The sequence below is a fragment of the Euprymna scolopes genome, chromosome 43 (assembly GCF_053919585.1).
Source record: "Euprymna scolopes isolate OS-2025 chromosome 43, ASM5391958v1, whole genome shotgun sequence".
NCBI lineage: Eukaryota > Metazoa > Mollusca > Cephalopoda > Sepiida > Sepiolidae > Euprymna > Euprymna scolopes.
The window spans coordinates 37,085,498-37,111,110 of record NC_136524.1 but is presented as its reverse complement, the minus strand read 5'-3'; the positions used below and the strand labels follow the sequence as shown (position 1 = coordinate 37,111,110).

Here is a 25,613-nt window from a genome sequence, read left to right as displayed (position 1 = left end):
GTTTACAAAAATTCCCACTACTTATGTTTACTATGCTATAATCACATTTACTAATGTATACCCATTAACCCTTATCCTCGAGTGACCTCCGGGCCTTGATAAGTGGTGACTTCTGCGTAAAACAAAACAAAAAAATGATTTGCCTTGGTACGGTTTTCAATAGCGCTACACCGGAAATTAGGAAGTACGTTAGCTGACTTTAACAGCATTTCCTTGTAAATAATACCTACATAATTTTCATGATGAAATGGATATAGACTTTTAGTGTATTGGTAAAAGAAAAGTTTGTTTTTTTTAAATATTCAAAGCAATTTGAAATTTATAACGCTGCTCTATTAAAAAAAAAGTTATGAATAGAAATAAATTCATCAAATCTACATATCTGTGTGTGTGTGTGTGTGTGTGTGTGTGTGTGTGTGTGTGTGTGTGTTTCCCTCCCCAAGATTTGATATAAGGCGCATTGAGATTTGGGAAAATCTTTTTAATCGGTTTTCGACTAGAAATTTGGCTGTCAAGGGATCAAAGTTCAATTATTTGATCTTTGAAAACTCTACCGAATTCCTCTGCCAATTTTGGGTCTAAACACTTGAAATTTTAAATGTAGATTACTTGGACATGGATCAAACTTTTTAATTTGATTTGATCCCAAAACAATAAATGTTAAGGGGTCAAAATTAGGGTCAAAGTTTAAAAAAAATTTATCTCTGCAGTCTCTACCAAATTACTCAGCCAATTTTTGGTCTAAACGTTTGGAATTTTACATAAAGTGTATTCAGACATAGGGCAAGCTTTTTCATTGGTTTTTTGGCCGAAGATTTGGCTGCTAATGGGTCAAAATTAAAAAGATTTGACCTTTGCCGTCTCTAGCAAACTATTCATACATTTAAAATTTTACATAAAGGGTATTCAGACATGCAGCAAGCTTTTTAATTAGTTTTTGGGCGAAAATTTGTCTGTCAAGAGGTCAAAGTTGAAAGAGTTGATCTTTGCAAACTCTACGAAACTCCTCCGCCAATTTTGGATCCAAACACTTGAAATTTTAGATGTAGGTTACCTTGACATGAGTCAAACTTTTTAATATATATATATATATATATATATATATATATATATATGCACATAAAGTTATGAACAGTGCATAGGGCCCGAGCAAAGCCGGGATGAACTGTTACTAATAAAGAAAAAACGAATTGGTTGTTTTGAATTAATATTTCAGTGCTTGTTAAGCTATGGTGGACAAATCGATTTTTTAAATATATCGTTAAGCAAAAACAATATTACGTACTTAATTGTTATGTCGAAAATAGTAATATATCCAAAAATTACAAAAGTTCATCGAGTAGAACAACTGCTATTGTGTTTTTAGTAAAAAAAAAAAAAAAAATGTCTATCGTTATAGACAACAAATATTGCAGCCATGTCACAAGTCATCTAAAATATTCTTTTCATAATTCCTATTTACAATGCCTGTACGGCACAATCACGTTGACACACCGGTTCTCGCCAGATCACCGAAGTTAAGCAACATTGAGCCTGGCCAGTATCAGATGGGTGTCCATTTGGGAAGGCTTGGCGCTGTATATACCTTCTGGGAAGGTTGGGCGTGGGGCCAGCACCCTCACCCTGTAAAAAGAACTCCTCGCTACAAAAACATCTACAAAAAGTTGTAGATGGCCTATGCCCCTCCAGGAGCTCAATGGATGGATTTACAATGCCTCCCCACGGGACAGAGTTAGACGTTTTTTAACGTGGAGAAAAAAGAACAAAAATAAAAATCGTCTTATCTTATCGATTTCTCCTACACTGACAGAACAAGAAATTGAAGTGTAGTATCTGAAGAACAGATACTACACTTTGATCTTGGCCCGAGTTATGTCCCCTGTGATTAGCCTCCTACTGCCTACTTTATATTTCGATTTTACCCAATTTTCCATAAAAATGACTTTTAACTAGAAATGAATTTGTACTCGGTGATTTTTCCTAATTTTTGGATATATTACTATTTTCGGCATGGCAATTAAGTATGTAACATTGTTTGTGCTCTAAACGATATATTTTTTAAAAATCAATCTGTCGACTCTATCTTACGAAGCCCCCCCCCCCATATTTTCCGTTATTTTAACAAGTTCAATCAAAACACTACTGACGTTTCCTTAAATTTTTTTTTTTTTTTTAACAGGATGACTTTGCCAGCTTGCTATCTGTTTGCAAAGTTCTCAACTTAAAGTACTTGAACAAAACTTTTTAAATAATAAGCATTTCATTGTTGAAAACGGTAAACAAACACTTTCACATTTATTTATAGAGATAAACATTAACACTTGGTATTTTTTTATACAGATTTATTTATCTTTTAAAGCTAACATATAAAACTTACTATGCCTGTGTGTGTGTCTGTCTCCATTTTTTTCAAAGTGCATCTCCACCGAGACACAAGATCGCAGAGTGGTGCAAGGTGGGTCAAATGATTGACTTTGTTGTGGACCATTGTTTTATATATATATATATATATATATATATATATATATATATATATATATATATATATATATATATATATATCCTCAAAATCCCTGGCTTGGATGGAGGAGAGACTAAAATTTGCTGCTATGGTTTCAAATGATCTGGATTAACAGCAAGGGGAGACTTGATTCCAAATATTTCTCATATGTTATATCTTCCCTCTTGGGTTCAATACATAAAGTAAATTTTACAGTGTATAAAGATTATTTGATACTAAAGATATTCATAATCGTGCACTATTTCCAAAAGAGGGTAAATATAACATATGAGAAATATTTGGAATCAAGTCTCCTCTTGTTGTCATTTCAGATCATTTGAAACCATAGAAGCAAGTTTTAGTCTTTCTTCCATCAAGGCCAGAGGTTTGGGGGGAAATATATATGATGGCAACAAATTCGTTTTCGAACATTGCCATTACTCAATATAGTACAAAAAAAAATGATATATAGAAACACGAAAACAAATCAGTGGTGGGTCGCACGAAGGTGGCTTTTAAGCCCTGCCAAACTCTGGCATTCTTTGGTACACATTGTGCAGACATGTGCGCCACTAGCAGCATGTTTTTGATAGTCACTTCTATATATAATCAAACGCCACGTCAAACAATCTGCTGTTTTGTACATCTGCCCGCAGTTGACACAGGTTAGATCTGGCAACACAAAACTGATTTGTGGCTCACTGCGCTGATGAGTAGTCTCGTGGCTTATCAGCCCAGCTCTGCTCAGAAATAATCTTCCGCACACCTCACACTCCAGATCAATTTGGCACCCTAGCCCATTCACTGCTCCTTTAAACTTCTCTTTCCGGATATCAAGTTTCAGCCGCTCATACTGGGTTCGATCTGCCTCAAACTTGTCCACACCTCCCCGTAAGGTCCTTCTCCACTCTCCACGATCCAAAGCAAGACTCTCTCAGGTTCTTTCATCTATCTCATATTTTTTTAAGATGGACCTCAAACAATCTTTGAATCTCATTTCAGGCTTTTGAGCCATATATATATATATATATATATATATATATATATATATATATATATATATATAAAATAAAAGGGAGCCTTTATAGAGATGATGCCCTTTTTACTACAACAGCCAGGCCAAAAGAGTACAACAAAACAATTAAAAAATTACATAACTTCTTTAATAACTTTGGCCTTTCTATACTTATCGGACCAAACAAATTTTCTAGATATTACACTTAAAGTTATACACTGAAACTCATAGCCCCTATCATAAACCCAACCTTATGCTTTTATACGTCCATAAATCGTCTAACCACCTCAACTCAATTATAAAATCTATAGTACCATCCGTCTCTAGAAGAATTTCTGCTCTTTCTGCTGATAAAAAAACTTTTAATCAAAATGCTACTTTCTTCAATAATGCCTTAAGGAACTCAGGACACAAGGAAAATATTAAATACAACCATTATGCTCCTCCTGCTGGACGCCTTAAATCTGTAATCACACACAATATGACTCGCAAGAAACCAGTTCAAATAACAAGATCTGCCACTATCAATTACAATGAACCAGTCTACATATAATCCAAACCAAAATACTAATCATAATACCTCTAACCCACCCAGTCGTATCAGGAGAAAGAACAATATTTGGTTTATTCCTCCATTTAGCATAAATGTCAAAACTAATATACCTAAGGAATTCTTCAACATTTTACACAACTTTTTCAAATACCCACACAGATATAGTTCTATTTTCAATAAAAACTGAATAAGAATTTCTTATTCAACAATGCCTAATTTAGCACAAAGAATTTTAACATCTAATGACAAAAAAATTAAATCAGCCCAAAAAATCCCTTTCCCAATTAAACCCAAAACTAACTGTAATTGTAATAACAAATATCTTTGCCCACTCAATAATGATTGCATTCATAAAGATGTTATATATTCATGCACAATTACTGAGCATCCACGCAATCCTCCCATAACAGACACTAATATTTCGTCTTCAAGTTATCCTTCTTCCCATCCTCCATCTGATATAGTTACTAATCCAATATACTACTCGAGCAGCCCCTTCATCTACAATCATACAACTAGCAATAATAATAATGATAATAATAATAATAATGATGATGAGAATGATAATATTGCTCCTAACAGCCATCCTAACAATAACAACACTCATTATCCCTTTCAAAACAGTTGTCGTACTATCATTGTCCCACCCTTTGTTGAACGCAATGAAAAAATTCAAACTATTCAGCAAATTAATATTAATATCAGACCTCAAGCTTTTAATAAAGTACATACATATATCGGCGCTACTTCAACATTAATTAAGAAAAGAATATCAAACTACATTTCTTCTTTTAACAACCATAATTCTAATAATAACCAAGGAACTTCTCTAACCACTTTAATTAAAAAACTTAACTCTAATAATACCCCCTTTTCAATCAAATGGACTATCATAAAAAAAAAGTTAAGTCTTGTACTCCAGGCTCTGTCATGTCGCCTCTGCACAACCGAAGCTATAGCTATAATTTCTTCCCCTCAAAGTAACAATATAATAAATTCTAAAAACGATCTGATCTCTTTCTGTAAACATAAGTTCAAATTTAATTATGGTAATTTTGAAATTACATAGTTATTACTTTAACCTTTCAGATATACATAATTTTTCTTTAGCATTATCGTTTTTTCTATATACTTTCTTAATACTTTATAATTTAATAATCCTTTATTTTAATTCTTTATTTCTTCTTTACATGGCCGGCTTTTTTTATCTGCAATTTCCGTTTTAGTCTTTAAATATTCCTATCTATCAATTATATCAATATACCTACACATTCATATCCTGTATGTATATTTACTTATATTTTACTATATGCATTTACTTACATACTTACTTGCTTTATCCGGAATTTGCATATACCGGCCATCCACTCCCCTTCAAAATATTTTTATTTTATATTTGTTTTCATTATTTATTTATTTATTTATTTTTTCCATTTAGTGTCTTTTAATAACTCTTGCTGACATTTTCTTAAGTAATAACCTGTACATTTCAGTTGACCTCCTTTTTTGTCCTATATTATTTGCGCCTTTTAACGTTATCCTGTCTGGGTCATTTTGACATTTGGGTTTCTAATTTATATTTAATTCTATTACCATTTAATCTTCTCTCTCTCTCTCTCTCTCTCTCTCTCTCTCTCTCTCTCTCTCTCTCTCTCTCTCTTCTTTACTGATTTTTTAAAATTACACTTTGTTCTCAGCAGCCGTGTAAAAAGCATATCTTATTTTTCTTTTATTATTATTGGAATTTTTCCCCCTTTTCCTTGTACGTATTTGTGAATTATTCCACGGATTTTGGCCTTTTGGATTATTTTGGACCATCTTCCAATCACGCAATTTCCTTGGATTTTACTTGTGCGAATGGAAAATTAAATTAACTTTCTTGGACTTACATTTTTGGATTTTACCGTCATTGGCTACCTTACCTTTCACCTGACTATCCATTCATGTGAAATCACCTTTTTGTTCACCATATTCCCTCTACTTCACTTTTTGTTATCAAGTAAGATCTTTGACTTACTTGCAGTTTCATCAAATACTTTTGTATGCAAAATCCGATCCCACATTTTGCTAATTCCTACCCTCTGATGAGAAGGAAAGTATTTATATATATATATATAGAGAGAGAGATAGATGGATAGATAGTGAGAGAGTAAGATGATTGATAATTTATAATTAAAATTCAGTTTCATAAGGAAGAACAAACAAAAATGTTCTTCCTTATGAAACAGATTTTTAATTTTTAATTTTAATTATAAATTATCAATCATCTTACTAAATATTAAAATAGCTCTAGGACATATATGCCTATCGAGCTTATTATATATCTACATTACAACAAGCACTGTTTTCTTTTATTTTACTTTAATTGTATTAATGAATTTACTAATACATTAAAATAAACTCTGCTCTTTAGACGGTATACACACATACAATTATGCATGATGTAGAAATTATGCATAAAAAAATTAAGCGTAATAGTCAAATGAAATTAATGATCTAATAAGAAACCATGAAAAAATGAATAATTGATTAATGAGCGCTCGTTTTTCAAAGGAATATGCAAACTAGTTAACCTTCATGAAGTTGCTCGCATATCTATGACTGAGTATATTAAAATGATCATTCTAATGTTTAAAAGAACTGACTCATTGATTGCTTCTCTCTCTCAAACTGGATAATGTTTTAGTATTTTTATTTAATGTAAAATGTTTATTCGGCTCGAAAAACACAGCGTTTACCGCTATATTTGTAAATTACAAATGGGGGCAGACTCTGTGTTAAACACGTTAAGTTTGGGAAAATGAGTCAAAACTAAAAAAAATACAAAATACTGTTAAAATCCACCGATTATATGTCTGCCTATGTCACGGTAACATATATTGAGTGAGTTCCTAACAGTATTTTGTATATTTTTTTAGTTTTAACTCCTTTTCCCAAACTTAACGTGTTCAACACAGTCTGCCACCATTTATATTTTTCAAATATACCGATAAACACTGCATGTTTTCGAACCGATTAAACATTTTACATTAAATAAAAACACTAAAATCTTATCCAGTTAGGTAGAAAATTAACTTATCTTGCCTTTGATAACATTTATTTGTTATATATTTATTTTTCGACAACTTTTTCGTATCTGTGTTTAGTAATACAAACCCTTTTTATTTAATGTAACGTTTAGTCAGCTCGAAAAACAGTGTTTATCGATGTATTTGAAAAATGTAAATGGTGGCAAACACTGTTAAAACTAAAAAACTATACAAAATACTGTCAGAAACCCACCGAATATGTCTATGTCACAGTAACATATATTCAGTGGGTTTCTGATACGCCTATGTCACAGTAACATATATTCAGTGGGTTTCTGGTACTGTTTTGTATAGTTTTTTAGTTTTTAACTTATTTTCCCAAACTTAACGTATTCAACAGAGTCCGCGACTATTTGTCTTTTTCAAATACATCAATAAACACTTTGTTTTTCGAGCCGATTAAACATTTTACATTAAATAAAACACTAAAAAAATTATCCAGTTAGCTAGAAACTTACCTTACCTTTGCTTTCATTTATTTGTTTTTGGACAACTTTTTCAAATCTGTGTATAGTAAACCCCCACCACCCACCCAAATATTAATTAAAAACTCACATTTTTTAATACAAAAAACAAACAAAAAAAAAAAACTCGATTTAGCGTTTCAACATTTTAGCAACGTTCGGCTTAATCCACTAATTGTTGGTCGAGCCCAAGCCATGATTGATGGAAATTTCCAAGGATCCGGATCAAATTCTGCAAGAGTACTATTTTTTTTTTTTTCGCCTTCCCCCCCCCATTTTGGAGTGGATTGCTGTACTAAAAATATAAGAAACATGCATTTTCTCTTTTTATTAGATTTTTCCATTACACCAAATTGAGCCACAGCAATGCATGGCAGGGTACAGCTAGTATGTGTATATATATATATATATATATATATATATATATATATGCATATATATAGCTGAACTGTTTAGAAAAAAAAATCATAATACTCACATGCACATGTCTCAGTTTCTGTATGAATTAATATATAATATTTATGCGTATTTAACAACCTGGTAATTCCGGGCAGCTTGCAATTATGATATAGTTTTAAGACTACTTTTTTTTTTTTTTTACCACACGCAATGGTCTGCTTATACAAGAGCCAAGTAAATACAAAAAAATTCCCCCCCCCCAAAAAAAAACAGTTCCCGAGTTCGAGATACACCTGAAGAAGGCCGAAGGATGATACGGCCGAAACATAGTGAAAAAAACACTGAAAGATGAGGAAGTGAGTCCGAAAAACGAAATCTATAATGAAATCACCTCATCCCAGAACTATAGACATTTAATATATTTTCTAAGGTTTAGCTTAGCTGTATAATAAATGTATCAACGTTTCATTTAGTGTAGACTTTTTCTTTTGTAATGGAAATCGCTCAAGACAATGTATGAAGCCACTTGATGTAAGGAATCAAAAAAAAAAAAGATACTGCTTCAAAGTCAAAAACTTGCCACCATTAGTGCTAGATAGAAAACAGCAATTCTTCCCTCTTTGTCAGAAACATTGCTTCTTCTGGAATGTGAGAAGTAAAGGACAAAATAAGGGAAGCGAGAGTTACGAGGATGTTGAAAGTAAACCCAAGGCTCACTTTCTCTCTCCTTAAGGGGAGTAGGTAGTGGATCTTGGGTTTAGTTTTGGGTTATTTTTACAACCTCTGTAAACTCGTTTCTCTTATTTTGTCTTTTAGTCCTCAAATTCTATGAGTAATGTTTTGGACAAATGAGGGAGGGGAGAGTTGCTGTTTTCTGAGTCAGAATCGTACCGTTGGTTTGACTTTGAAATATCATTTTTTTTAATTTTAGCTCCTTACATCGAGTGGCTTCATGCTTTGTCTGGAGCTATTTTCATTTAAAAATAAATAAATAAATAAAAATACCTAGTTGTAAAACGAATGCTAAGTTCACTATGACATACAGCTTCCTTCTTATCTGATGCCAACAACTAGTATTCTCGCCTTTTCGTCTATTTTTTATCTTCTTTATTTCGTTATTCCTGGCAGAGCGTTCTAAAATTAAAAGGTCTTTCTTCTCAGCTTCGGTTCTAGCACTGTTCTTGGAGATAAGAATTCTATATTAGCAATATCATATGTACCGCTTGGATTATTAACACTACGATTCTCACCATTTCTTTTACAATGCTTCAGCCAGTGTAACTTCTGACCTCCTTCCGATTCTGCTTTTATTTATTTATCTTTTTTTTTTTAATTTATTTTTTTCAAACTTGAGAATCTTTCATATTTTATTATTTATATATTCATTTTTTTTTTTTACACAATCACTTGAAGAAGGCCAGAGGATGAGTTAGTCGAAACGCGATGAAACAACAACAATTATGAAGATGAGGATAACAGTCCTGGTGGGTGGAGGTGGGGGTGGGGTAAATACACAAATTACATCATCTCAAAAGATTCCAATAAAAATAATATATAATTGTGGATTTTTATTGAATACATGAATGTACGTTGGACATCGGATTAAACTTTTTATCTTATCCATAGTAAAGTAATTTTTATTTCATTTTTAGTGCGTTATGACCGGATATTAAATATCATTTTTAGTGCGTTATGACCGGATATTAAATATCTTCTTTAAATTTGATTCTTAGGTATTATTGGTCAATGTGTGGATTAAACCTTTAACCTCCTGAAGCCTGTGCAAGACATAACAATATCATAATTTTACATATGCACACACATACGTACATATGTGTGTAAGTGTAGACAGATGTTTGTTTATAATAGCCATTTGGCAAGGTTATTTGCGGGCACCGCTTCTGTGGGTTGGTCGGTAGAACTGTTGACTATCAACGCGATGGTTCTAGGTTCAATCCTCGGCTTGGGAGAGGTACTAGTCTAGCAGCACTGATGAGTTATGATACAACGAAACAGGACTGTATGTCAATGACTATATATATATAATAGCATGGACGCCCAGTGTAACCCGGCCGTAAAATACGTTTAAATATGACATTTTAATTTATACAAATTTCCTATATATTATTATAAAGTCAATTTTCTATCGATTCTTTTATATTATAAAGTTGTGATTTCAAAAATAAAATAAATATATTCATATGACTTGGGTGCATTAGCTTGAATCGAAACCAAAACCAAAACTTATGAAGAAAAAAATATATAAACTTCTTTCCACGTAACAAAAAAAATATTAAGAAATTTACGTGTGGGGTTTGAACCTACAGACACTGTCATGCAACAAAAAAAAATGAATAAAAATAACAAAACAAAAAAACGTAGATTTTCAAGTCTTATAAAATTCTTTGCAGTTAATAAAAAAAAAAAATTATGTGCGGAGTTTGAACCTACAGACCACGTCATGCAAAAAAAAAACATGCTATCAACTTACCCACTGTAGAATTTTCACGGACCATTGTTGTATCATTGTTGCTAAGTGACGACATGGAAAAATGGCTTTACTGATGATAGATAAATTAAAATAACGGTTTCAATTATCAATAATTACCGAGGGTATTCTGAGACAAAATTTAACTATGATCACTCCCAGACTTATACACTAAAGTTCTGTAAATTTGAAAGAAAATCTGTTCAGCCGTTTCTGAGTCTATAAGGAACGAACTCACACACAGACACACACACAGACACACACACACACACACACACACACACAAAGTTGCATTTATATGATTGTAGAGATATATACATAATATAATCTGGCATTATTGTTTTCCAAAAGTTAAGTAACCAATGAAGCTTAACAAGGTTAATACAAGAGTGCTCAATACCGAAGTAGAGCGGAATATACACTTCATTTGTTTTAACATAAGCAGTAATATGTTGCTACACAGTCATGAGCATAAGCAAGTCATACATTTTCCAACCACGTCAAAATTCTAGTAAAATTAAAAGCATTTTTATAACTAAACAATCCCGACTAAATCTGAAATCCCTTTTAGCATAGGTATGTCAAGTTAACATTCCCCTACTGATTGAACCTATATGCACTAGTATATTTAAGATTTAGGGTGGCCATTCTTTCTAGTCTTCCATTACCTCTATCTCGATCTCCAAGCCCCCCCCCCCCCCGCACCATTCGTTCTTTCCTATATCTCAACACAGACTCAAATCCACACCCTTATTTCGTCTTATTTACATACAACTAAATCTTATTTTTCACAACATTTGACGGAACCTTCTGATATTAACTCCTTGTAACAAGGAAGACCTGATATTTTCATTACAAACTTTGCTTTCACATCGCCTGAAGAGGTTTCTAGCTACTGGTAACAAGCTGACCGAAACACGCTCATGACTGTGTAGCAACATATTACAGCTTATGTAAAAACAAATAAAGTGTGTGTGTGTGTGTGTGTGTGTGTGTGTGTGTGTGTGTGTGTGTGTGTGTGTGTGTGTGTGTGAGACCTTGTCTGCCTGTGTGAGGAGTGGTCTGTACCAATCTCTTGCCAATTTTTGGTCTACAGACTAGAAAATTGATAGATAGGGAATTCAGATCTGTGGAATGAATTCAATTTGCTTCTTAGCTGGTAAAAATAGTTGCTAAGGCGTCAAAATTTAAAAATAATTGGCACTTGGTAAGGCGTAAGTTGACTTAAAGTACTCTTCTACGCATGTGCAAATATACATTTATGGGTTATACAATACTGTTTTTAAACTTTTCATATGCATATGGACATGACTCAAAGGGTAATGAATAAGGCTAGATTCTAAACGATTCTAGCTGATGGCACTCAAGTCATATTTAAAACTATATATTGGGTACAATATGCATATGGCCAGGCAACACCGGGCGTCCAGCTAGTATATATATAGACAGAGACAGAAAAATTTAACTTTGAAAAATAAATGTTTCAGAGAAAAGCCAATCTATGAAATCAGTGTTATCTATTTGGCTCATACTTTTTTATTAGGGTGATTTTTTTTTCATTTTTTGATGAGAAGCATTCATCTTTGAAATACCATGGCCTCATTTCTTTTTCACTTATTGTGATCGCCCTTAACCTTAGTGGCATGATTAAATAGTAAAGTTCTCAGGTAATTTTAATTCTTATCTCCTTCTCTTTATATATATATATATATATACTAGCAATTCAACCCAGCTTTGTTCGGGTCCTATGTACTGTTCATAACTTTATGTGCATATATACATATATATTAAAATGTTTGACTCATGTCTAAGTAACCGACATCTAAAATTTCAAGTGTTTAGATCCAAAATTGTCGGAAGAGTTTGGTAGAGTCTGCAAAGGTCAACTCTTTCAATTTTGACCTCTTGGCAGATAAATTTTCGCCCCAAAAAACTGATTAAAAAGTTTGCTGCATGCCTGAATACGCTTTGCATAAAATTTAAAATATTTAAACCCAAAATTAACTGAATAGTTTGCTAAAGACCACAAAGGTCAAGTCTTTTGAACTTTGACCCCCTTGGCAGTCAAATTTTCGGCCAAAAACTGATGAAAAAGCTTGCCCAATATCTGAATACACTTTATGTAAAATTTCAAATGTTTAGCCCAAAAATTGGCTGAGTAATTTGGTAGACTGCAAAGATCAATTTTTTTTTACTTTGACCCCAATTTTGAACCCCCTTAATATTTATTGTTTTATGCTCAAATCAAATTAAAAAGTTTAATCTATATCCAAGTAACCTACATCTAAAATTTCAAGTGTTTAGATACAAAATTGACAGAAGAGTTTAGTAGAGTTTTCAAAGGTCAAATAGTTGAATTTTGACTCCTTGGCAGTCAAATTTCTAGCCGAAAACTGATTAAAAAGATTTTCCAAAATCTCAATACCCCTTGTGTCAAATCTCGAGTCTGTAGACTGAAAATTGACTGTAGTTTGGTAGGGAAATGCACACACACAGGCACACAATTTCACTTATATACTAGCATGGGTGTCCAGCGTTACCCGGGTATTTGGAGATGTATGTTGAGCAAAAAAAAAAAAAAAAAGTGGTTAATTTTTTTAACTTTGACCCTTATTATGACCTCTTAAAATTTATTATTTTAGGCTCAAATCAAGTTATTAAGTTAGATCCATGTCCAATGAACTTATATCTAAAATTTCAAGTGTTTAGACCGAAAATTGTTGGAGGAATTTGGTAGAGTTCTCAAAGGTCAAATCGTTGAACTTTGACTCCTTAATCACCACATTTCTGGCCGAAAACCGATCACATCGATTTTCCCAAATCTCAGTACCCTGTATATCAAATTTCGAGTCTGTAGACTTAAAATTGACAGAGTTATTGCGTAGGAGAATGTACACACACACACACACACAGACACTTTCACTTTTATAGATATATAGATATATATACACATATATATATACACACACTTTTAAACAGTTTACATAGTCACGACAAAGACAGTGCCAATGTTTGGATTAATTAATGACCTCATTGGGTGATGTAACGTTCTATTTCATGAAAAATGCAATTCTTTCTCATGAAATAGGAACATAGATCATCCGATGAGGTCATAAATTGACCGAAACATTGGCAACTGTTTTTGTCGTGACTATGTCAATTGTTTAATTGAAATTAGATAAACGTATATCTTGTTCTTTTGAGCACTAATAATAACTTCGTTAAATTCATTGGTTTTTATCTTTTAATATCTTTAACCTCTCTCTCTCTCTCTCTCTCTCTCTATATATATATATATATATATATATATATATATATATATATATATATATATATATATATATATATATATATATTTTTTTAATTACATTTTTCACCCCAAACAAGGCACATTGCCACTTTGGTGTAGGGGGCTACTATCAGGGGAAACATCTACTGGGGCACTATGTAGGGATTAGGGCAGCGAGATGTTGGTTCACGTTGCACTTGAACTTATGCATGTCAGTACAGTTGGGGAAGCAGTGACCTGGAATGGAATTCTAAAGTCTAGCAGTTCTGGGGAAGAAACTACTGGAGTAGAAAGATCTTTTACATCTAGGGATCTCTACAGTGTTGGGGTGGGATTTTGCAGCTTGTCGGGTCTGTCGAGGGTGTTCACGTCGTGGGGGCACAAGTGCTTACAGTTCATCAGAGCATTCACCATTATAAAATTTGTAGAACAGGCAGAGGGATGCAACGTTTCGACGATGGGACAGCTTCTATCTATCTATCTTCTTCTATCTATCTATACTCTTATAAATTTGAGTATTTTGTGTATTGATATTCATATTAAAAACCCTTTTTTTCCTATTTTAAAAGAAAATACAACTCGGTTATATATGGGTTGTAAAATTTCATTCACCTGCAAAAGATCTAGCTAATTTGCATATTATTTTAAACATTCATTTTAATTAATTCCCTATTAGTTATTTCGGTTTTCTTATGGGATGATCACTTTTAGTTAACTATTACGTGTAATTAATATTAATGCAGATATTCTACATGATTTTTACTTGCGTAATAAAAGGTTACAGTATATACAAACCTCTTTCTATATATATATATTTACGTATGTGTATATATATTTGTTTTAAAAATTTTGTCTCCTCTGTTAGTTTTGGTTTACAGACATGAAACTTAATATATAGGGTATTCAAACCCAGGCGAAACTTAATATTTGGATTTTCTCTTGGGAAAATCGGTACAAAAGTGTGAACAAAATAAAATGTAATTTGCCAGATGATGGTCGAACAACGGCATTACGAATATGTATGCGTAACATAATAGCTATTTTAATGTTTTAATTTTTAGCTTTGCGGCAACCATGTTTTTATAGCTTAGGTATAAACGTCAAAGGAAAAAGTAAATCGTAAGCTAAACGTTTTGGTTTTGATTCTCGGTGGGGGCGCACGAGTCATTTTTTTTTTTTTTTCTTTTTAACTTTTTAAATCATAAAATGGGTCCGATATAATAAATATGAAATCTGCATTAATTAAAATATCATATTTAAGCATATTTTATGACCAAGCAATGCCGGATGGCCTGCTAGTAATATATATATATATATATATATATATATATATATATATATATATATATATATATATATATATGTTATTTGTTTTTGTTTTGCGATACGTTTTGAATAAATGCAAGTTGGGAATAATTTTCCCTTTAACCAATTTGGTACCCCCCACATGGGGAGCGGTATATATATATATATATATATATATATTATTTTGAAAATATAATTATCCACTGACACGTGTTTCGTCATCTACGACTCCACTCTGATGAGTCGTAGATGACGAAACACATGTCAGTGGATAATTATATATATATATATATATCTACAGGGTGTCCACAAAGTCTGGCTGCATAATCTACATGGTGTCCACAAAGTCTGGCTGCATAATCTACATGGTGTCCACAAAGTCTGGCTGCATAATCTACATGGTGTCCACAAAGTCTGGCTGCATAATCTAAAGGGTGCCCATAAAGTCTGGCTGCATAATCTAAAGGGTGCCCATAAAGTCTGGCTGCATAATCTAAAGGGTGCCCATAAAGTCTGGCTACATAATCTAAAGGGTGTCCACAAAGTCTGGATACATAATCTACATGGTGCCCACAAAGTCTGGCTGCATAATCTACAGGGTGTCCACATTAAGTAGCCAGACTTTGTTTACATCCTGTATTTATATATATATATATATATATATATATATATATATATATATATATATATATATATATATATATATATATAAACAAATTTACAAGGTCATAATTCTGGACATGCTAATGTTTTGTACAGATGGTCGGTTAAAACCATAAGTGTTCGCTAGGTGACTAAAAAAATGGTTGCTTTCCACAGAAGAAGCCAGTCCTCAAACCTAATATATCTTGCTCTTCTTTTATTAAGTAGTCTTAATAACCTCGGAAAATTCATTAATTATCAATCTTGGACACCTATAATCTGGTATATATATAAATATGTGTGTGTGCGTGATAGAGAAAGAGAGGGTGATTATATTTCTTGTAGTCTACCTGTCTATTCCATTTTTTCTCAGAAACTACTGCATGCACCTTTATGATAAGGTGCAGCAAACTAAGTATTATGGTATACAGTTGATGCAAAGTTAGTTATTAATGAAAAAAATGAGCACATATTTAACCATATTCAACCATCCATTTTTCATAAAGCACCCATTCTAAGTCAATGCGCTATAACTTTTGTCAGTGAATAAACCGAGGTAATTTTTTCTTCTTTTTCAGTCCAAGGTGCCCCTTTTTGGGAGGTGGGTTCCCCCTCCCTCACTTCAAAAAACAGGCCTTGTGACTAACTCTTTCCTCGTAGGGAGGCAAGTAAATATGGACAGCTGAAGATTAGATTAAAAAAAAAAAAAGTTCTGCTCATTTGTTTAAAATATCTTACCTATGATATCATGATTTATGTAAACATCTTTTTTTTTTTCAAGACCATCTGCCGCTTGAATGAAATTCTACATCTGTTTGCAAGGTTTTAACGAACAACTGTGCAAAAAAAAAAAAAAATTGAATCAGTTCCTGCTTCCGAGTTTTTATACCTTTTTGAATTCTTCCTTGTAAGGCATTCTTGAACGGAGCCTCGAAAATAAATGTGGGCGTTCGTTTATATTATAACAACTAGGATCAAATTAACCAATAAAGCCAGATAACCACATGCTTTGTGCCAGTCTTGGCCGCTAGGGTATCATGACATCACACCCCATCTATGATATGAGAGAGAGAGAGAGAGGGCCTGAGAAACTATTCTTTGTAAAAGCAGCAAATGTGGTTTATTTGCCTCTACCCTGCCTCCTAATTCAAAATCATCTATAGCACTCGCGGCATTTATTCAGTAAAGGGCATTTTCTAGTACAGACAACAAAACGAAAAAGTGGCAAAAATAAAACAAATAAATGTTCTCACAGGAATGAGAAGTTACTCTGCTACCTCCCGGATAAGTTCTTTTTTTTTTTTTCTTTTTTTTTTTTTTTTAAACTTATCTTAAAGCGTTTATGTAGTTTATTTTTTTTAAAGCGTTTATGTAGTATCGGGTGTTAAGTTTGAAGGGAAAAAAAATGATCGATATGAGACGGTCACCTGGGGAGTCTCGATAATCGTTCAGAGATTGAAAATTAAATAAAATAATGGTAGAAACCCACCCATTAAACATCCCCCATCATTACTTTTTTGTTTTCCCTATTTTTCGTGTGCCCTACAAGTAGCATAAGTTTCAAATTTAACAACGCGGCATTTTTTTTTTTTTTTTGCAATCCAAAGGGCTCTCTAAATAAAGAACAAAAATGCTTCTTTTTTTTTTAATTGCTCTAGTGCAAGAAAGATTTCTGCATTTTGTGATTGAGAGCAGAAAGGATACTACATTTTCAACTAGTTATTCGCATATATTTTCCATTTACAAGTTAGGCACAAGGCCATCAAAAATGTGAGGAGTGATGGGGGTAGGGGGTCGTTGATTATCCTTTGTCTATCCTGCACTTAGACCCATTTCATACAAGCACTGTTCCTTTCATTGTTTCATTATTTATTCATCACTTTCACTTCAGAAGTCACCACAATACCACATTTACTCTGTGGCCTACCTTACTAAAAATAATTTAAAAAAACAAAAAAACAAAAAAAACACTGCTACTAACTTTCAATTCAGAGTGAAAAAGAAAAAAAAAATCATAACCAATAACTCTAAGCCTGAATTGAACACCCATAATAATCAAGATTTACTTAAAAACTTGGTTTATGTCCTTACGCTATTTGGTCAAAAAATGAGTTGGCATTTTATGTTATATTTATATACTATACTGAACTCTACTGTAAAGTCTAATGTATAATATACTAGCAGGCCGCCCGGCGTTGCCCAGTCACAAAATACACATAAATATTATATTTTAATTCTTACAGAAACTGAGACATGTGCATGCGAGTATTGTTTTTCTTTTTTTCTAAACAGTTCACATTTTGTAAGTAAAAGAAAAATATACTTGAGCTGAGATCGAAACCAAAACCTAAACTCTGTGAGTTATGTATGATAACCATTAGGCCAGCTTGATACGATCTTTACAAAGTGTTTTCAAACCTAGTTATTCTTAACATAAAGAAGCTGTCATGTTTAACAGCCGTGTGTGTGCATTCATAAAACAGCTGACAAACATAAAAATCTGATGACTCCCAAGTACCAATTTTTCAATTTTGACTCCCTAGCAATTCTTTTCTCTGGATGGAAGCCAGTTAAAAAGTTTTTCACATGTCTGAATATCCTATATACCAAATCTAAAGTCTGTAGGTAAAAAAATTGTTGAGTATATACATTGAGAAGTGTCCTTGCACACACACACACACACACACACACACACACACATACACACACACACACACACACACACACACACACACATTCTCACTTTTATAGATATATAGATTTGCTCTCTGCTTATTTCGGCTTGCTTCCAGTTGTACTGGACATCTCCATACCACTGGAATCAGACAAGTTTGGATTGCACTTTATTTACCTATTTTATTTAAGTTTTTCAAACTGTTTATATGAAATACATTACTCAATAAGTTCCGGGCCCAACTTGTAAACCAGCAATTTATAGGAAAAAAATTTCACTTTATTCATCAACATAGTATTCTTCCGCATGGGAAAAAACAAAAAAACTAACCCAAAATAGATTTTCCCGGCATACCGCAACTCACAAAGAGGCTACAATTGCTGAATCCGCATGCAATGAAGAGCACAAGAGGAAACATGACATTAAAAAACGACAGCACAGTCAGTACCTCTGATACAGAATCATCGCACAGGTGTCCAACATGCGGGAAATACTTCGGAGCTTGAATCGGTCTAACAAGCCTTCTCCAAACCCACAAGACAATTGCATGCTCGCGGTCATCTTTGCAAGTGATGCATGCACATCATTCTTTTCATTTATACCGATTCCAATGTTTCTCTAAGAATTCGATGCCATTTTTTTTTTTTTTATTTATTTTATTTTATTTTTTTTTTTTTACAACTTTGTGTCTTTAACCTCAAAATACATATCAGTTTCTGATATCATTTCTTCGTTATAGCCAAATCTCTTTCCCTCGTGCATTCTTTTGAGGCATGCAAACAAACAATAGTTGTTAGGACCAGTTATTGGAGAGTAGAGTGGATACAGTAGTGCTTCAAAGTAGTTTTGCCATTATTGCAATCGATTGCACAGTAGATTGTTTTGATGAAAGAGTACTTTTTCTCTTTCATTTGTGTTTTTCTTTTTTGTTTTTGTTTTTTTGTTTTTTTTTTCTGATTTCTTCCTTTAAACGCCCCAATAATCTATATAAATAAAACATGTATGCATGTCTGTCTGTTTGAAAATATTTAACTGATAAACTCTTAAACTTCTGGCCACATAACACTGAAATTAACAGGAAAAAGTAATTATACACCAAGGATGGTTTATAACGAGTAAAATCTTTGTTTGGATGAATAACACATACAGAAATTTGTCGGCAACTTGAAATACATAATCGTCATTTCAACTTGCCAACATATTTCTATTACTTTTGCACATGTGCAAACTCATTCATAGCTTGAAGTAGTTTAATTTTTTATCTTTCTTATCAATTTACTGATACCTCAAACAATAGGAAACGCAGCTGGAGTGCTAAATGTTTTGGTCTCAATTCTAGCTGATGGCACCAAGTCTTTTTTTTTTTTAACTTTGGAATTCAGTACTAATATATATAATATTCCATAGAGAATTCAATATCTTTGTTCAGTCTCAAGAGACAATGGATAACCCCTGTAAGGATAGCTGTGCGTGTAATTGTGAGGCAAGAGTTGCACAATGTCCCAACCACACCTCTCCTGAATAGACACTCCTTGAGTCCAGTGGCAAAGAGAAGTGCTAGACAACTGGAAACAATGCTGAGATAAGCGGAGAGCACACCTAGAATTCTCAAATAGTCACTCATTTTAATACTGGTCAGGCGCAACCTTGCTTAACTTCGGTGATCTAACGGGAACTGGTGTGTCAACGTGATTATTTTGTACATAATAGAGAATTGGTTGTGTAATAATACATACTAAATCTGCGTGAATTAAAATATATTTAAGCGTATTTTACGTCTGGGTAAGGCCTGCCCCCACTCTCACTCCAGTGCTATATAATATTTGAAATTGTTGGTTCTTCCTTTCTCAAGGTAATCTAATCCTCTGTAATCATCCTCATTATTATTATTATAATATAATATTAGCAGGACCTGTGGAAATTTCACAGTATCATCTTTTATATGTAATATGTTGCTGCTGGGCATTGAATGGAGACTCTGTGATATTATTGTAGCCCTTTTGTTAAAACTGTAAAAGTATTTATCTAAATAATCTGGTTAATGTAGTGTCAGAATATATTTGGTTATTACATTTTATGCCCAATAACCTTATATTAGTCTGTGACGTATTTCCATTGTATGGACGCCCGGCATGAACGGAAATCTCACGATGTCATTATACTATCTTCAGACACAACAAATACTACTCTTGGATCCTAGTCAGAAGACCAAGAAGGTATATTTTAATTTCACGTACGGCTCAAAAGCGACATTTAAATAAATTGAATTTTTTTTTTTTTTACATTGCGTCCTCGGTGATCAGGAGATCCTATTTATTAAAATGGAGGATAAAAGATGATAACATACTACGGGCATTAAATAGCGTATTTATATATACTAATTTAATGTCCGTGGTGTGTTATCAGCTTCTATCCCCCTTTTTAATAAATAGCACCTCCTGATTGGATAATTTATAATCTGGAAACTATGCCATACGTTAAAGGTACTACGATATTAATATATAGATATCGACATATATTATTATAATATAATACATACTATTGGTAAATTAGTAAAAACAAAAAGACAAAGAAGTTGTTTAGCTTTACCTACTCTTTTATGACCTAAAAAAATTGTAATCTAATTTATAAAACTTACTGTGTGTGTGTGTGTCTGTCTGTCTGTCGGTCTCTCTCTCTCTCTCTCTCTCTCTATTTGTTGCTATTTTTGAAAAGTGCATCTCCTCTGAGACGCAAGGCCGCAGAGCAGCATGAGGCAGGTCAAATGATTGCATATTTTGTGGGCCGTTGTTTTTAATATATATAAAACTCACTTTGTCTGTCTGTTTGTGTCAGGAACGGTCTGTGCAAATATACATTTATACTTTGAAGTCGGTTTTATTTTTAACTATTTCTTATCCGTCTGATGATAGCTTAAATGGTAATGATTAAAGCTGGAGCGATAAATGTTTTGGTTTTCATTCTAGCTGATGGCACCCAAGTCATAATTTTTTCTTAATTACTTTGGAAATCATTTCTATATATTTGGTACAATATAATAACCAATAGAGAATTGGCTTTATAATAATAAATGTGAAATCTGCTAAAATTAAAATATTATATTTAAGCATATTTTACGATCAGGCAATGCCCAGCACTTGGCTACTAATTAATATTTATAAGAAATATTAAGCCAATTTACTCTACCATAAATAGTGATGATGTCTGTAATCTGAGTTTAGTCATTTTAAATCTGAAGAGGGGAAATCAGTACATAACCGATGTGTCTGCATTTTCCAACTATAAAATTAGATATGGTTTAATTCAGAGATTTTAAACCAGGGGTAAATTTAATTCTAACATAGAGCAATCCCAAAACTGAGGAATATTTGAGCATATATTTTTGTATGATTAAGATTAAAATATATAGTAAAAAAAAACAAAAAAACTCAGCTTAGTATTTTATTTAGAAAAAAAAAAGATGGTACAATTATAATGATGTTTATCTACAAATTTCAAATAGTTAAACAATTTATACTGTTTGTGTCAATACAGATTAAGAGTCTACTTATTGTATTTATTTGCTTCCCCACCAAAGCAAATCAGGCACAAGGCCGTTTTTAATGTGGGGTAAAAACCAGCTCCCCTAAAAGTAGGCAAAAAGGGGGCACTCTGGTTACCAAAAATAATAATTGTCCCAAGGTTTCCCCTCCATTGACTGGTACAAATTATCTTAAATGCAGCATCTGCAGAACAGGTACTACACTTTGATCCTGGCCCGAAGGCCAAGAACAAGATGGTATTTATTTGCTCCCCCACCGAGCAAATTAGGCACAAGACCGATTTTTAATGTGAGGAGTGAAGGGGAAATGGGGACCAACTCCCCGAGGAGTAGGGGAGTTGGATAGTGACAATTGGTATGAAGGGTTGCCCCTACATTGACCAAGGTCTTATATGTGAGGTTGCCCACACATATGGTCTTTGCTTGCAGTATCGGCCGGAACAGATACTACACTTTGAGATATTAAATCTTTTATTCATGTTAAAAAATACAGTAAAATTAACGGTGAACAAAAAACTTAGGCACATGGCCAACTCAAAAGGGGGGATTTTGGGGGTCGTTGGTCATCCTTGTCACTCCAGAACTAAACAAAGTCAAAAGTTTCTCCCAGCTAGTATCTTCTTTCACCATAATACCGCATTCACCCTTTCGTATTGGGGGACGTCCTAGTAACTCCCAATTTTTAAAACATTTTTTATTGATGTGTAAAAACAAAAAAGATAACAATAAAATGGTAACAATAATTCATTTGTGTCGAGGGCGGGGGAAGAAAAAACAAAAGGTGATTAGTAGGACCCTCCCAACCCCGTCTAATTGATAGACTGCCCGTTCCACTAGGTTTGTAAAAGGAACCTCGCTTCTGCGGGTCAGTCTCTAGGTGGGGATGCCCTCTAGATGGGGGTGGACGGAGAAAAGAAAATTTTTGTGGGTAAGGGATGGAGGTTAGTTTGTATTTCTTTTTCTCCAAGATGGGTAAAATTTAGAGGAAGGGGTGAGAACAAAAATTGCAGGTAAGAGGGGATGGGGATCTTGGAGGCTTCCTAATCGGGGAGGGATGGAACACACACTCAGCTAGCTGAGAGACTACTTGTTTAATTTTACTTTACAGAACTGCGCGTTCCACACCTAGGCGGGGAACACGTATTCAAATTTGGCTCCTCTTCGTACACACAGACTTGCCACATGTATCCATCTTCTGTCAAATGCCGCGCGATGCAGCCTTCTTCTATCACATCTGATCTTCACCCGTAGTTGGTGTTTAAAGAAAGCGATCAGATCTTGATCAGAAAAAGACAACACTCCCCGGCAACCTTGCAGACGCGACGTCCAAATCACCATTCTCGCCACGGCCAGGATCGTAACGTAGACCATTTGTCTTTCCCGGTCCCACGGCGGCCTCACATTGTCCACAACATTGGATACAGTAATTGGGCGAGGATGCTCAGGATCGATGCGAGCCGTCACCCCACTGACATACGACCAGTACTGGCGGAGTTCGCGGCAATCGAAGAAAGCGTGATCCGTAGTTTCCACGGCCGTTGTCCCACAACGGGGACAATCAGGCGACTCCAAAAACCCAGAACTGCATTGTATGTTGTTGAGTGGAAGTGCATTTCGGGCCAATCGCCAGGTCAGAGAGAACTCCGAATTGTTCAGATGACTCGAACCTGGCGCCCAGCTCCACGCGGAGCGGATCTCACTCTGCTGCCACCCCAAACGCGCGCATAGCGGGTCGTCAGCGGCCCCCTTCACTAGATCCCTGTGGAGTTCCCTACGGGTAGCAGTCACAAGGTCACTGGACCTTGGTAGTCGTTTTAGCGCGGCTCGACACTCTTTCATGTAGGCAGATTCTCCCCGCGGCCTGCGACGGCTCTCGATGGAAGGGTCGAGAACGAGGTCGGGGAAGGCGGCAGTAACCACGGGGTGCCACGGTTGGTCCTCCTGCATATAGTGGCTCAGGAAGGCCAGCCTCTCAGCATCTCGATGACACTTCAAGTCCGGCATTCCCAAGCCTCCCTCACACGGACGTTGAATACAGACCTGTCTGCTCACCCAGTGTCTTCCTCTGTCCCAAAGGAGCGAGGACAAGAGTTCGACAAGAGCTTTTAGGTGTTGTGCAGGCAGGGGAAGTACGGCCAGTCGGTAAAGGATGAGAGGAAAGACGTAAGTGGCGCACGCCTCAGCTCTACCCTTTAAGGAAAGTTTCCTAGGAAGCCACGAATTGACTGCAGCCTCCACCTTTGACCGTACCTCCAACCAATTCTTGCCAAGCTGGAGACCCGGTCCGAACCACACGCCGAGGATCCGGACCGGGCCATCTGTCCAGCTGAAGGGCGCAGGGAGGTTTGCGTTGCCACTCCATGCGCCCAACCGCAGTCCTACCGACTTGTTGCGGTTTATCTTGGCCCCTGTGATTCTTTCGTACTGTGTGAGTGCCTCCGACACGACCTCAATGTCTCTGAAGCCCGACACGAAGATCGTGACATCATCGGCGAACGCGGATACCTTGGCAGCTGAGCCGCCAGGCAGAGCCATTCCGCGCAGGGCCGAATTTGCCTCCCCATGTCTCAGCTTGCGGAGAAGAGGCTCCAAAGCCAGGACATAAAGCAGGGGCGACAACGGACAACCCTGACGAACCGACCGAGAGATAACAAAGGGTTTTGAGCGCTTTCCGTTGACTTGCACGACAGCCATGGGCTGTCGATACATTATGGAGATCCACTTGCAAAAGTCCGGTTTAAAACCGGCGGCCTCTAAGACAGATGCCAGGAAACGATGGTCGACCCTATCGAAAGCTTTGGACTGATCTAAGTTTATCAGCGCGGCTTCCGTGTCGTCATCTATTCCCCCCTCTAGGATCATGCGGATCAGGTGCAAGTTGTTCTGAATCGATCTCCCCTTCACAGCGTAGTTCTGTTCCGGTTCAACCAACTCGTCGATAACAACCTGCAGCCGATTCGACAGGACCTTGGCCAAAATCTTCAACTCTGTGTTTAGCAGAGTTATGGGCCTGTAGTCGTCTAACTCTTCCCCTCCATGCCCGTCACCTTTCTTCAGCAATGTGATCACTCCCTTGGTCACCTGCCCTGGGATGGATCCCTGAGCAAACCAATGGTTTTTGATCCCTGCTCGAAGGCCAAGAACAAGATTAAAAGTTTACTTATTGCCTTAGGGATGAAGCCCTAATGCAGAGATTCTCAACGAGGGGTAAATTTACCCCTACGGTGTAAAGAAATTATATAGTTGAGGGTAAATAATTGAAGTACCTTATAATTTAAAAACAATTATTTCTTTTCAGACTGTATCATGTCTAAGAAATGTAATACAAATTAATTTCATAATTTTCTATTTAGAAAACGTTTGATTTTCTTCTTTTTTTTGTGATACAAATGTATCGTACTATTATAGGTGTTTATGCACTTTTGTTACCGTGCTATTATTTAAAATAGTATTTTTAAGTTGAATTCAAGTTTTACGATATCATTTTTTTCTTTAATTGTCAAGTGAAAGTACAGAATAATTATAAAACATTCTCCCCCAATCCCCATGTTAGTAATGGCTTTCTAAATAAGAACGTGATTATTTCAGCTCGATAACAAAAGTGCATAAGTACCATATTATGATACAAAACTAAAGTCCTAAACAATAAAAAGG

At 34.8% G+C, this 25,613-nt stretch overlaps 1 protein-coding gene across 4 annotated transcripts in view; it reads left to right on the top strand.

The window, feature by feature from the left end:
* The window catches only part of LOC145268294 (uncharacterized), a 672,998-nt gene that overhangs the window by 576,225 nt on the left and 71,160 nt on the right, over window positions 1-25,613 (top strand). The gene's annotated exons all lie outside the window — the stretch shown is intronic.